Source organism: Corvus cornix, chromosome 1A, assembly GCF_000738735.6.
Source record: "Corvus cornix cornix isolate S_Up_H32 chromosome 1A, ASM73873v5, whole genome shotgun sequence".
Classification (NCBI taxonomy): Eukaryota; Metazoa; Chordata; class Aves; order Passeriformes; family Corvidae; genus Corvus; species Corvus cornix.
Window position 1 is genome coordinate 37409585 of NC_047057.1, and position 11066 is coordinate 37420650.

An 11066-nucleotide genomic window follows, 5' to 3' on the forward strand; every position below is an offset into this window, starting at 1 on the left:
GATGGTGATTATCTTTCCCATTTGACTCTTCTTTAAAAGTACCAAAGTTACCTTCTAGCCTGTGGCTTCATTTGTAGACAGATTGCATCTGCACGGACCTCTCCCCACATGAAGGTGCAGTCGATATTTCCTTGAAATGAACAAAGTCACGAGCAGAGATGGCATTTGATGGCACGGTGAACCGCGCAGGGATGGCTTTGTGGCACTGTCTGCAACACTGTGCGAGGGCGTGCTAAATAACGGGACATGCTTGTTGAGAGAAACCCCAGACCTCTTCATGCTTGGCTAGTGCTGCTGATATGCTTGGCTAGTGCTGCTGATATTGTTTGATTGCTGTAAATGTTCAGAAAATTGCCAGCTATCTGTGAGGCTGTGCTGAAGGCTTCCCAGTTCTAGTAATGCTGTTTCATTGTTGTGAGCTTGGTACAAGGTACAGGTTGGTTCTGCTTAGGCTTGTTGCCATTTAAACTTCCAATAGCAGTAATCAATACTAGATGACTTAAGTTACCAGCCAAACAAGAGGACTGATGGATGGTTGAAACAATTTGTAATACCTCATGGGAAAGTTAATTGTTCAAATTATTCAGCAAATACTGCAAGTTCTCAGACAAATAGAACATTTGAATATTGTGTCGTAAGAAAGAGCTATGTCTATGCAGAATATTATTTTAAATTAATATTTCAACTGACTCATGTTTTATTTCTTCTGTGTAGCTGGCCTGGTTTTGTTCTATTGATAGAGGAAGTAAAAAATGTATGAATGTGTTCTGATTCCCCAATTCCCTATTTAATATAACTTATTAAAAAATTAAAAACAAGCTTCAAGGCACATCCTGCTGTGTGGTTAGTTCTCTTAAGAAGATTAGCAGACAATTCTAGCTGTGCTGTGATCCCAACTGCCCGTGGCTGAAAGGTTGGGATGCACAAGTCATTAAAAAACATAGTTGTTGATATTGTAAGTTGCCTAAATTATCAGAGATTCTGATATAGCCTAAACGAGGAGATGTGCATGATAGTCATTAGTTCAAATTCTTTGCTGACATAAAGCCACAGAAAGAGATGCAACTGACTCTAAAGATCTAGAAAGACCTTTAGCACAAAGCTTTTTATTTCAAAATAAAAATACCAGCTATCACAATTTTGGTTTAAATACTAAGGGCCAGTGCAGATGAGATTCTGTGTATGATATGTTGCTCTTGCTGAGCACGTAGGTAAGATTTCTTGTCTGTGTTCTGCTTTAAAGTTTCCTCTCCCACTCATGACTTTATGTGGCCGCCGCTCTTGCCAGCTATTTGTCAGTCTGAAGATACCAAAGAGAAATTTTGTATGAGTCTCTTATAATTTAAATGTACTCTGATTTAAAATGTAGGACACTGTTAGATGCTGATGTATTTTTTTCCTGAAAAATAACATGCAGCTTGCTATTCAATGAAGCCTCCTCAAGAACTTTTGTGTGAAAGAAAATGGCTTGTACCCAAGCAAAGCACTGACACTTTGCTGGGACATGTTGGTCTATATTTTTTGTGGATGAGAATGTGACCAGGCAGAGCAGCAGGCTGTACCAAGAGAGGACAGTGTGCTTTTCCTGGGGACAGCAGTTTTCCCTCTGCATTAAGTTACAGAAGATGGTTTGTGGGGTACAGCTGAAGAGCCAGGGTGTCTGTCTGGTTTCTGGAAGCTTCTTCCTAAAAGGATATGCTGGATTTAACTGTGCACTTGTACATTCAATTAAATGATAAATCAAGCTTCCTGAAAATCTGGTGTGGATGCTTTCCACATACTTGATCAAATGTGTGTATCTTACCCATGGGATCAGCAAAAATAAGGACTGAATGCTTGAAAACCATTGCAAATGTTTGCAGCTGGTCTTTTTAAATAGAAAATCTATTATGCATACAATTCTGGGGCAGGCACAAAGTAAAGATGCACAGGTAGGACCGTGAGACAAGCCCTGGCAAAGGGCTGAGAGGGTCAGACCATGTACATCAGCTTCCCCCCTTCAATCTCAGCCTCTGAGTAGGCTCTGCTACAAAAGACAGTGGTCACTGGCATATTTATTGAACTGGAATAGTCAAAGTGCAATTTGTCAACTTTAGTCTAACAACAGGGGAAAAACACCCAAACAATATGCCATAATAACACCCATTATTAAACAAAAAACTGGTTTTCATCAAGCCAAATTACAAATCTGCATCTCAATTCTTCTATAGTCAGAAAGCACTAAGATGACAAAATGCTTATCCTTTCAAATATTTATGCAAAAGGACACGGATAGCTCTAGTACCTTCATTTTTGCTGATTTATGTCCTTTTGTGTAAGAAGATATCTTTAAATGATACCCTTTTGATAAATTTATTGAAGAGCTATAATTTCTTTTCTCCCTATTTTGCTGTGCTTTGTAAAGTCACATTACACTGCAACATTTGAACCATGGACAGAATTTGACAGTACTTCATACCAAATGTACTTTTCAGGAACAAAAATAATAAATGCCCAGGAAATTGCTATTTTTACTGTTATTGTCCATTAAATCCATGGAAAGGGTGAAAAATACACTGCAAAGTTGGTAAAAGACCCACCAGCTCAATCTGGTTTTTAAACACAGAAGAAACTTCAGTGATGTTTTCTGCAAGCAGGAAATTCTAGAACTAAGAAAATTTCATTTAGAAACCACTAATATAAATTGTAAGTTTATTTATACTTTGCCTTCTACTCTGCAAATAAGTTTTCCATGTTTTTGTCCTTGTATTAGGTGTTCCATTTGAGGCCAGACAGATGTTGTAAGGCCAAAACCTCAGCTGTCATTAGATTTATGAATCAGTTTTGCTACAGTAAGGAGCTCTAAAAGAAGTGAAGCAATCTGATATTCTGCTATAGGAAACAAATAGTCTTCCACATACTCAAAAGCATATTTTTTTGGTTGCTTAATGATAACATTCTATCCTTTTCCTGATTTACATGTTTTGGCCCTTCCAAATACCCTTTATCTTCCAATTAGTTTCCCCATTACATGTATAATTAAAGACAAATCAGATTATGGTGATTAGCATATATTATAAGTAGTTTTATTAGTTTTTGAAGGCATATTCCTACAAGGGATAACACAGAAATTAGAAGACTAATTAGGCCAAAATTACCTTCACTAATGAATCTAAGCATTAGTTAAATCCTCTAACAAAAGAGACATTTTTGCACTTTGGAGGTTGAAGGTGTGATTTTCAGCAACCAACTTTAGGAATAAATCTGTGGAGTTTCAAAATCTACAAAGGGCTCAGCTCCAAAACACCTGAACTAATTCTCTGAAAACCTGCTGCCATTGGGTCTAACTGTGGTTGCTGAAGGCTTTCATAAAATAGCTCTCATGAAGTACAGCTCTTTCCTCTGTTCTTGGGCCTCACAGGGAGGAAGAAGAAGGTTTGAGGAATGAATGCCAAATTTTATTTGTGATGTGAGGTTATGGTCAGGCAAGAACAACACCACCTCACCAGCAGGGTGAAGGCAGGGTCTGTGTCCACCTGCTTGCCCCTGTTTCCCTGGCAAAGAGACGTTGCATGAGGAGTTGATACAGGGTCATGGTCAAAGCATCAAACACAGAAACCTGCAGTGGAGCAGCTCCTTGTGCCGTCTGTCCACATCGTGTGTGCACTGGTCCCACTCCCTTACTTATCCGGAAAGCATTCTGAACTCAGGAACAGTTGTTGTAACACAACAAAACATCTCTAGGTGTTGAAACACCAGCCCAGGACTCAGGAAACTCATTGTGATTTGGGGCCATGCAGTGGGTACACAGCCTTTGAAGGTTAGTTAATCCCAAACCTTTACATGCATTTGAGTTGTTGAATCTCCTTGGAATTAGGAACCAAAATACCTTTGAGGGTTCACATCTCAGTATTCCTGTCATAGAGTGCTCTATCTTTGAAGGGGGAAAAAATACTTTCTGCTTCAGATATGCTAAGTATGCTGAAGAGGGAGGAGTGGTTCAACAGTAGAAATGAAAGGCAAGAAGTACTTAAGATCCACCAACTAAGGACTGCCAGATCTGTTGCTGGCACAGTCCTTCCCCAGGCTTGGACTTACAATAAAGTGGCATTATTCACTAGAGACTCCCCTTCCCCCCAGTTCTCCACTGGGATAGGTATCTGTGCTCAGCCTGGAACAGAGTGCTTCTTTCCCGCATTCTTAATTGGGATGTATGTTTGTTCCTGTTTAACAGCTCTATTTTCAGATGATAATTACCTGCTGAAAATTTGGGCCTCTGACCTTAAGATTTCCAGGCCAGGTTTCTACCTCAGATTAATTTCATTTAGATGTGTAGTTAACAAAGAACAGCTATTCATGTAGGCAGGGAAAATCCCCCGTCATCTGAAGGAAAAAAGAAGAAAGTGATAGATTGTTTAGAACAGCTTTGGTGTCAAAATGGGTGGGAGCGAGTAAAGACTGAAATAGTATAGGAAAATAGTCCTTGGAGAGGTGACAAGACTTTCAGAATTCCAGTGAAGCTAGCCAAGGTTTGGGTATGATAGTTTCCATATGTATGACTGGTTTGCACAACTATTTCCCCGTTTGCTGCATAAAATGAAGCATTGCTGCACATGGTGATGCTGTTCTTTGCACACACTGGAAAACCTGCCTGGCTGGGCTGTACCTCCAGCGCTCTGCAACAGGTGAGGGTATGGGAGGAGTGAACATGTAGAAGGCAACAAGCTTTAACATGCAAAGATGTCCATTGGAAGTGATGGGGTTTGGTCTGTCCAACAGCCAGATAGCTTTTTCCCCAAAAAAGAGAATAGGAAAAGACCTGCTACTGCAGTCACTGAGCATGTGGATGTGTGTGTAGGCTGAGCTGACTCCAAACTCTGTGCCTCAAGCTGTTAAGATTGAGGCAGCATGCAATATCAAAGAAGTGAACTATACATTTCAAGGGGAATATTTATGGACTCAGAAACTGAAAGGTCTCTAGAGAGGAGAAGTAGGTAAAGGGGATAAAGGGCTTTTTGGAGGAATTAAGTTGCATGAGGGTCTTGTAACTGTTTTTCAAATCTGTCTCAAGTCCAAGGGCAGTTGTCAATGTGACACTGACAAAATAGCTTTGACTTTGGAAATTAGTTAATTTTTGGCACATTAACATAAATTTTTTATTACTGATTTGTATTTTGAGGAAATGAAGATGATTTAACAAACAGGGAAACACCTTTCCTCCCCATTCTCCTAACTCAGCTGAAGCCAGAAACCTTCCAAGCCTCAGATTCCTTTGTTTCTGCCAGCCCTCACACCCAGCCCCTTCCAGCTCCTGTAGTGAGGTGATAGGCACCACTGGAAGGTGGACCTGTGCATAAGAGTTTCTTTCAGCTACTAGTTCCTTCTTACTTTTTTCATTGGTTCACCAGCTGCAGGAGTGTCCCTGCCCTGATGTGGGTCGTGATTCCTCTGAGGTACCACCCCAAGCATGGAGCAGCTTCTCCCAAAAGTGCATCAGCAGAGTGCTACCAAGGAGGGGAGAACAAAGTACCAATTGTGAGCAGTAGGTGCAGAAGAAATGAAAAGGAGGTCAGAGCTGAATGCATGAGTTACTTGGCCATGGCTCGGAAAGAGGAGGTAACATCACTGGTGCACAGCAAGCAGTGTGTCTGAGAGAAGGGTACACACTCCTGGCCAGACAGCAGGCCAGGAAGGGCTTCGGCTGGAAGTCCAGCTCCAGGAGTTTGCAGGAAAACATCCAGGCTGAGGGTGAGTGTGACAGGGTTAGGTTATATTACACCCTTCCTTTAAGCATTTCCTTTTGGCTAGCTCAGGTTTCTGCCTCTTAACCTCCAATGCTGGCATAGTCAAGGGCTGTAAATCCCTCTTGGGAAGGCAGCCAGCTGAAAGCTGGTCACTACTGCAGCAGCTTGTTGTGGTTTTAGGTCTGTTTGCCTGTTCAGAAGACACTACTGGCAGCTCTGCTCTATGTACTGTGGCCCACAAGCCCAGTTTTTTTGAAAAAAGCTAAATCCTCACCAGAATTAGGTGAATGGTGTTATGCACACTATCACTGGGCAGGAACTAAGAGACTATCTAAAAAGAAAAAGCTGAGAAAATCCTGGGGATGTGAAGCAAAATTCCCTTAGGGGATTTATTGTCTTATATCCTGAGCGATAAATGGATGGGTTCCCTTCCATTTTCCATGGACATCACTGCCATTTAGCACCTGTGCTTCCTCTTCACCACAAAGTCTTCCTTCCTATGGACGTGTACAACAGTTTGTCCTTGCACCTGTGAATTTGGTGGCAGCTCTTTGGCAATGACATAAAGCAGCCATAAATTACAACTTAGGCTGAGGTCTCGTGCACTTGGTTTAAAGACTGGCCCCCAAAAGTTACCATCTTCACTTGGAGAAGACCTGCCTTGAGGCCAGCATGAGTGGAGCAGCTGGAGACCTTCTAAGACAGGTAGTTCCCAGTCTTTCTTACTCCTGGCCTGACTGTGTTGGGAGTTGCTGTTGCTTGATTGATCTGTTTGTCCTTGTCATCTGAAGTGGGCACCCCTCAGAGGGGTGTCCTTGAGCTTCAGGTAGCTGGACTTGTTCACACTGACTGTCTATAACCATCACTGCAGCACATATTTAATCTCTTTAGAACATTTGCTTAGCCTCAGGAAGTTTTCTGTTAGTGCAAACCCTAGGAGATAGCTTGATTAGGCTCAAGTGAGTGTATTTTACTGCCTTGGGAAGAAATGGTTTCTGCAACTTAACATGCAACAATTTGTAACACTTTTCTTCCCTGTGGCACTTAGAGAATATGTCAAGTGCAAAGAATTCCAGCCAAATATAGAATTCAAAACACAAAGAACTTTAATTAATTTTCTGGAAGAATTTATCATGGGGGAATCAGTGGGAGGTGAGATGCAGAGCGTTTTGCTGTATTTCATTTTCCTTAGCTGTATGTGACAGTATCTGTCTCTCAGCATGGCTCTTTCTCACAAGCATGCTCAGATGCAGCTGGAAGCTGGTTACTGTGACAGATGGTGCCAAACCTCTATTGTTGGGCTGGAGGTGGGTATTTTGGAATGGTTTTGCTTTAAAAACAACTCTCCTCCAAACTTTCCATTCTCTCTGAGGTCCCGAAAAGGTTTACAGTGAGGTAGGAATCCTCATAGTGATATAATGTGTGTAAATCTACCATTGCTGAGATCATTTCTATAGGCTGAAAGATGGAAAAACCCAGAGGCATTCCCTTGCCTGGTTAAACATTACTGCTGAGCTGTTGCTAGCATGTCGTGCTCCAGGATGAAGCTTCCACCAAAGAGCAGACAGACGCTGCCAGTTGCGTATGATTGCAGCCTCCTGGGAGCTCCAGCTTACCCTGGAAATGTTGGCTGCAGTAGGAATGTTGGCTGGGGCAGAGGCATGTGTTTTATACAGAAGATCAGTGCCAGCAGCAGCCGTAGTGTAGAGGCAGGCATGCTAACACAAGTGCTCCTGCCAGCACAGTGCATACAAGGTATAACAGCCACAGACTCCCTGTCCAGTGCTTGGCATGTGCTTGGGGAATTGAACTAGAACCTCCTGTGCAAGCTGCAGAGCTGAGGCCTTGGAGGAGGAGTTATTGTCTCTGAACTGGGCACAGCACACCTCCCAGGGGATGGTGGCTGCTGCTGCCGCTGTCCAGAGCACAGCCCCAGAAACCTGTGGTTCCCACTGGTGGAGCAGGTTGCACCTTCAAACAGGGACAAGCTTTGGGTGCAGAAGGAGCTGGTTCTTCCTGTGCACTGGGGACTGCATGGATGTGCCTGTACTTATGTCTGGTCTCCTGAGAGCTTAAATCAGGACTAATCCCCATTATTGGTAAGTCCTTACAAAAATTCTGCTAAGAAGGGTAAATCTTGGTAAACAGCAGTTCCACTTGGCAAGAGTCATGGCCAGCTGGCTGAAGCAGGCTAACATAGCTGGTACTGACTGTTTCTTCAAACTGAGCACCCTCAAGGCCCTTCAGAAAGCACCCCCATCAATATGTTTTCAGAGCCAGCATATTGCAAAAGCCGAAGGGATCTTGGGTAGAAGAGATTTTGTTTATTGCTGGGGAGCTTGACATCCTGTAAGAAAGGCTTACCTTGTTAGAGGCTAGCGGGTGCCAGTGGGAGGGAATCTGTGTTCACTACACAAATGCAAATTCCAGTGAGGAGATTAAACTTGTAAGAGTCTTACAGAAAATAAACATCCTGGTTAGGGAGGGAGGCTGGAGAAACAACGCTAAGTATAACCATTGAGTGCTTAGCTTCAGCAAAGGGTATTAATGGATAACTTGATACCCAAAGTGCTAAAGAAAACCTCAAAAGCCCATTTGAAAGGAGTTAAAGAAACTCTGTGTGTGTATAAGATAAGGCAAGAGGCCAACAAACACAGCACTGTTAAAGGTGTTCAGAGTGATTTAAGAGACAGGAAGAAGATCCAAAAAGCTGTTAAGACTGCAGGAGACCCTACTTCCAAGGGTGACAGGATTCTGATTTTCACAATCTGAGGTGCAGGATACAAGCAGGAAAAAAAGATTTCATTCTCAATGAAAAAGTAACCAGAGGCAGAGCCTTTACACCCTTACTTCTGTTATACTCTGTCATTTTTCTGGCTAAAGCATATGCTTTTGGGAAGGAGTAGGACAATAGGACAGAGTAAGTCCTGCCAGACATTTCTTTGAGAATCTCTCTCTCTCTCTCTCACACACACACAAAATAGAAAAAAGAAAAGAAAAATAAAAAAAAAGCAGCAAGTATTTTGTATCTTTACAGATTATGTAAAGATGAAAGAGTGAACTACCAAGACGGAAGACGGACGTCGACACTGCCAGGATACTGATAGTTTCAGATTCTGATAAAACTGTGAGTTCTCTAAGGTTGTATCTGTTTTATAATCACACCAAGTCTTTGCACACAAGGCCTAGATAGTTATGGCCTTCCCCTCCCAAGACAGGATAAGTTCTTGCTCTTTTTTACACTGGAGAACTTTTTCTTGTATGCTCTACAAGTAAATGCATCAATCCTTATAAGTATCCTTTAGGAATGAGATTTAACACAGGAGGCCTGATTCTGCACTACTCAGTGATTGAAATCAGAGAGAAACAAAAATGAATAAACAACTGCAATGACTCCTTGGGTTTGTCAGCTGTTTTATTCATTTATTTGGTCAGCTTTGCACAAGCATAAGTGACTACAGAATGTGCAAGGCACCAAAAGCTGCAGTGTAATAAGATGACAATGTTACATCTTCGTGGGTCATACCTTCTTGAGACAGCATCAGAAGACAGAAGCAGACAACTTCTCCTTGGGGTATTCATCCTACCCATGAAGGTACAATGGGCTTGTTTAGATAACAAACAGATTATGTTATTAAAAAAGGGTTTGCTTTAGAAGCAGTTCCATGTCAGCATTCAGGATGAAAGCCAATAAAATATGTTCTTTGCACACAAAATGGAATATACCAGGTGCCAATAGAAGGGCAGGTAGCAAAGAAGTTGTATGAAACCATTGCTTGAATATGTACACACAAAATCAGGAAGGTCAAAGTCCTGGATATTAGAGCTGATGTTAGTGAGGGATCTTAAGGATACCAGGAATCCTACAAGCATGCTCGTTACAAGAATGGATGCAGGTCTGTTGGAGGAGACAAGTTAGTTTTGGACAATATGGAAAAGGCTGAAAAACTCAAACAACTTTTTGCTTTGGTTTTCACAAGAAAAACCTGCTCCCAGACCACTGTGTACATCAGCACAACTTGGAGACTGGAAGGGCAGGCAGAAGTGGGGGAACAACACAGTCGGTACTGCCTGGAGAACCTGGGTGTATCCAGACCTGAGGGGCTGGATGAAATTTTCCTGAGTGCTGAAAGAATTGGCTTACATGATTTCACAGTATGTTGTCTGTTCTCTCTGACAAATCTGGTGATTGGGAGAGGCCTAGGACAACAGCAAAAAAACTTGTAGTAAATCATTAAGAAGTGGAAAAGGGAAGAAATTACCTAGGAAACCTCACTGTGTGAAGGCCAGCTTCACTTTTGTTGCTGAAAAGATTATGGGATATGTCTTCTTGGAATCCATTTACAAACATGAGATGGGCAAGAAGGTACTACTCAGAAACAGCCAACATGGTTTGCCTTCTACAACAGTGTGACTATGTGGAGAAGGAGAGAATCATGTATGCAATACACCGTGACTTTATTAATGATTTTGGTGCCATCATCCACAGCATTCTCATTTGGAAGCTGAAGAAATAAGGGCTAGAGAAACAAAATGCTTGGCGGACTGAAGAGCAGCTGAACTTCTGGGCACAAAGGGGGGCTCACATATGGTTGGTGGTCACTTATGAGAGGAGTACTGCAGGTGTTGCTTAACATTTTCATCAGAAGCCTGAATGATTACACAGAATGAACCCTCAGTGAATTTATACAAGATATTTTATTAAAATAAACATTTGACAAGATGAGTGGCAGAGCTTCAATCTAAAACACCTTTGCTAAACATAAGGACTAGGCCAACCTAAACAGCTCAAATAGTTTGACAAGAAGAAATGCAGAGCTTTGCACCTGTTGCAGAATAACCCCGTGTATCAGCACAGGCTGGGAAGTGACTGACTAGTGGTAGTCCTGCTCAAAAAGTCCTAGGTGTTATGACCGGGCACTCTCATTGCAGATAAGTCAACCCCTACCTCACTTGCAAATAAGACAAGACCTAATGTAGCTTTCCATGAGAAAGAGTCTTGGGATGGCAACGGTCCTGCTTGGAGCAGAAAACTGGGGTAGATGACATTTAAAGATATATTTCAATCCACTTATCCATGATCCTATAGCTTCAATATCAACAGCAGCTTAGTCTTTAAAGAACTTAATGTTTTTTTCCCAGGAAATATGTATGAAAGAGTCCACTCTCTAGGTATACATCAGTGTGGAATTTAGACAGTACTTCAATTCTCCACACAGAGTCATCTCCCTTCCCAGGCAAGAACATTTACCATGAAATCATAAGGTAGGCAGAAGGTTATGACTGTGGTGTGTGAAAGTTGGGAGTTGGGCCAGTTACACTCCTACCCTGGATATTTCTGGT